Raw genomic sequence first — 4,671 nt, 5'->3', positions numbered from 1 at the left:
CAACCAGTGCTACTCACCTATAAAACCAGTGCTACTCATCTATAAAACCAGTGCTACTCAACCAGTGCTACTCATCTATAAAAACCAGTGCTACTCATCTATAAAAACCAGTGCTACTCACCTAGTTAGATTTTCTCATCTTCTTAGATTTCATTGATATGTTTGATAAAAAATAAGATCAAACTATTTTCGATAGAAAAATCCAAGCAATGTTTAAGAATATTCTTCATAAACCTTCTAATTTATACTGCACGCCTACATACAAAACGTTCAGTGGGTTTATTGAGGAAATGACGAGCAACAAACAACAAACGAAAATTGTGTTGGTAATTTTCTAGGCTTGGTTTCACTTAGAGTTACAGCTATACATATAAAAATTAAGTTGCTCTGGTCTGAAAACGTTCTATGAAATGAATGGATAAACATCAGTTCCTTAAAGCATGTCTGAAACTTCAAGTATGAACTGCAAAACTAGCCAATATTCAACAATAATCTATACAGACGTTTGAGTGCTTTATATTAAAATCGACTTTAGAGTCCTACCAAGCAGTTACAGTCCACATCGTCACGTTCGGTCATGCTTTGTATGAAAGCTGTGAATCTTGCAATAGCCCTGCAGTGTATTCTTCATTGAAAAAAAAAACCGTGGTAAGGTTGTCAGATCCATAGCACACCACTCCTCTCTGCATGCTTTCCATAATCAATCACATGTATGAGAACGATGGTTTCCCTGCACATATTTCAACAGAAATCTGTAGTGATAGGTGACTTGACCAGTACGTTTTAGTGTGGAATAGAATAGCTTGAATACCCATTTCATTCTCCACCAACTTCTTTACATGTGACTTGTGTTGCTAGGGGAACGTGGACAGCTTTTGACACTGGTTTTAAACTCATAGACTAGAGGAAAGGCAGTTAGTCAACAACACCCACCACTAACTTCTGGGCTACTCTAATCGAATAGTGGGATTTGGCAATCATTCTTATAAAACACCCACTGCCCCAAATTCAGAGCACAATTTTTTATTTGGAGGTAATAGGGGGTGCAAAGCATGGAACCACGGAATCACGGTCCGGTATGCTGACAACTAATCCGCGCTCGGTCCCAATAAATATATAAACCTGAATAAATTTACGAAGAACATTCAAGAAAAGTAGTTTACAATTTACCACTTTGTCATCTGTAATCTTGATATCGGGACTGCTTGATTCCAAATCAGTAACTAATATTTTTTTCGTTTCTAAGAAACACTAACGTATTGGGATATTTATTTTTCCTAAACCTTCTTATGCTATTCGGAAAACATCAACTTGGCTAAAGACTGTTAAATAGAGAGTGTTTATAAAGAAAATTCCACATTTAAAATGATCATGTTATAAAGGTAATAGAATTTCACAAAAGGCAGGATGAAAATGGTGCAGAATGTTTCCAAACCTCATTATACTGTATACCGAAAATTGATTTTCTTTCAAATCAATTTTTGCTGTTACTTCCGCCATTTCTCTCTTTCAATAATAGATGAGTTGAAATATGGAATTCTCAGGTGCATTAATTTTTCTTTGAAGTAGTAGGGTAAGTTCCGCAGAATAAAAGGGGGTTTAGCAGGAAATGCTTCTCGGAAGTAAATCTGAATTTCCTGACTTGGATTGAGCCGTGAAGAATGAACGAGACTAGACACGACACAGTGTATAACAACGTGAAACACAAATCAGCCAAACTGAAAAGTGTAACCGAAAGACTTCTTCTTTGCTGGAGAGTGGAAGCTCTCAGAAAGGTCTATCTGAGTTCGGTGAAAATATACCGAAAAATATATTCCAAACTGAGAAAATACATTATATGCACACAATAGTAATACTATTCTTTCCCAGGTGTTTGTATTTTAAAGATAGCACTTAGCCTGCCAGTGGAAAATATCGCTGTCTACTTTCACACAGTATGTTCAACTGTACAGAATTATTTCCCAAGGAAAGGTGCAAGTGATACTCTAGATTAATGGCCCAGACCAATAGGTAACTATGGAGAAAGGAACTTAGCTACTTCCTTGACCATAGCTTTGTATTGAAACTACATGTGCTTAGAAAATTTTACAGAAAAATGTACAGAAAAAAAGAGATGCATTGTAGAGTACAGAATCTTGAAACTATTGTTAAACTATGTTATTAAAATAATGGGAATTTCACTTTCGTCATAAGGCAATTCCAAAAAAAAAAAAAATGAAAATCTAGTTTCTTATATGTCTCCTAAGGATGTTAAAAATTAGTTTAGTCAGTTCGATAACGCTCGGCAGCCATCTGTTGACATTATTTAGTATTGTTTAAATTATTGTTGAATATTTTTGAGCTCATGTCGACACACTGTTGTCTTATAAAATATTTTATCTTCGTTTTACAATATGCTATACCTATGAAGTGAAGCCTGAAGAAGTACTGTTGTCCAAAACGTCACTTGAAATAAAATAGAATAATCTAGATGTAGATTTCATTACCGTTTGGAATCAGTTTATATTTTAAGGGGTCTGGCATGACCTGGTGGATAAGGCGCTCGACTTGTAATCTGCAGGTTGCGGGCTTGAACCTCTTATACCGAACATGTTCGCCCTTTTAGCCGTGGTGGCGTCATAATGTGATGGCCAATCACACCATTCGTTAGTAAAAGAGTAGCCCGAGAGTTGGCGGTTATTACCTAGCTGCATTCCTTCTAGTCTATCACTATTAAATTAGGGACGGCTAACACAGATAGCCCTCAAGTAGCTTTGTGCGAAATTTGAAACAAAACAAACATTTTAAGGGGTGTTCTTTCTTTAATTCATTGCACATGCTCAGTTTATTGTTTTGTTTTGCGATTAACAGTTGACGTCCGCTATCTTGAGATTTGTGTTTGTTTCTAAATGTTAATTTTATAATGTATTTGTTTGGAAGTACAACGCTAGGGGGATTGCAAAGGGTGCACTACACCAGGAATCCAATAACAAGGTGACACCCAAACAATTTCATATTTTTAATGTATTGTATGATTATTGTTTTTTTTTATTAATTTTGCACATTTTATTACTGTTATTTGACGTAAAGGGCTCCATTTATAAGTCTCTGCATTAGGACCACGGAAAACCTGACGCCAGGCCTATTGTTTAGTTTATTATGTGTTAGCGACTTAATGTATTTCTGATTAATATCTTACGATATTCTTTATATCCCAAATATTTAGCCCGGCATGGCCAGGTGGTTAGAGCGCTTGACTCGCAATCTGAGGGTCGCGGATTAGAATTCCCGTCTCACCAAACATGCTCGTCCTTACCAGCCGTGGGGGCGTTATAAAGTTACGGTCAATCCCACTGTACGTTGGTAAAATAGTAGTCCAAGAGTTGGCGGTGGGTGGTGATGACTAGCTGCCTTCCCTCTAGTCTTACACTGCTAAATACCATATACCATAACTTAATGTTTATCGGTGTATCCTGATTTTCAAGGAAACAAACAACCGTGTACTAAAGAAAGAGAAGAGACAGGTGTGTTAGCTAATGGACAGTCTTTCGGTTGAATGTATAAAACCTACACACACACACACACATAATGAAACTAAGTATTCAAAACACAACAATGTACCTAAATAACACAATTATTCATTTAAAACCGAAAGCCATTTCTTGTGTTACAAAACAAAAATGTTTATGTTTATATTCATAAACATCTGACTTTGGAAAACTCAATTTATGTAGCTGTAAATTTGTTTATTGCTACACACAAAGCTATACAATGAGCTATCTGTGCTGTGCCATCCACGAGTATTCAAAGTAGGTTTTTAGCGGTGTGAGACCGCTGGCTGACCCAGTGGGAGGCATGGCTGTAAAATAACGTACTGTGTTAATTTACAATCCAAATTTTTACAGTGTAAAGATCAAAATGGCTATTCCACAGAAGCTGGTACTAGATTAACCACGTGTCTGTCTCTGGTATATTCATTTATACAGAAACTTGTACAAGTTACTGTGATTTGGTGATTATTTATCTTCATCCCCAAGTGGCATGTTTGCGGAATTATACTGCTAGAAAGTGGGTTTCGATACCCGTGGTGGAGAGAGCACAGATAGCCCATAATAAACAACATAACTGTGATCTGTAACACACACACACACACACATATATATATAGTGGTCCGGTGATCACCCGGTGTCCGAACTAGGACGTAAATCCTACTCCCAGATACTCACCTCCAACAGTATTTGGAGGATTGAGATACAAAAAAGTAGTTTACACTATTTCAAAAGAAACACCATACGAAACTACTACATACATATATATCCATATATGTAATAAACAACAGAACTGTGATCTGTAACACACATACATATATGTAATAAACATCATAACTGTGATCTTTAACACACATACATATATACATATATGTAATAAACAACAGAACTGTGATCTGTAACACACATACATATATGTAATAAACAACATAACTGTGATCTGTAACACACGTACATATATACATATATGTAATAAACAACATAACTGTGATCTGTAACACACGTACATATATACATATATGTAATAAACAACAGAACTGTGATCTGTAACACACATACATATATGTAATAAACAACATAACTGTGATCTGTAACACACGTACATATATACATATATGTAATAAACAACATAACTGTGATATGT

The 4,671-nt window shown here is 35.8% G+C and overlaps 1 protein-coding gene across 2 annotated transcripts in view; it reads right to left on the bottom strand.

The window, feature by feature from the left end:
- The window catches only part of LOC106471247 (galactose-3-O-sulfotransferase 4-like), a 13,232-nt gene extending 12,358 nt beyond the window's left edge, over nt 1–874 (bottom strand). For both annotated transcript variants that reach the window (XM_022399863.1, XM_022399864.1), the window contains exon 1: nt 122–874. The gene's annotated coding sequence lies outside the window, so the exon portion shown is untranslated. The remainder of the gene's footprint in view (nt 1–121) is intronic.
- Between the last annotated feature and the right edge of the window lie 3,797 nt (nt 875–4,671).

The sequence above is a fragment of the Limulus polyphemus genome, unplaced genomic scaffold, assembly GCF_000517525.1.
Source record: "Limulus polyphemus unplaced genomic scaffold, Limulus_polyphemus-2.1.2 Scaffold4492, whole genome shotgun sequence".
Taxonomy (NCBI): Eukaryota; Metazoa; Arthropoda; class Merostomata; order Xiphosura; family Limulidae; genus Limulus; species Limulus polyphemus.
The sequence above is the reverse complement of the archived record's forward strand: the minus strand, read 5'-3'. Positions and strand labels throughout refer to the sequence as shown.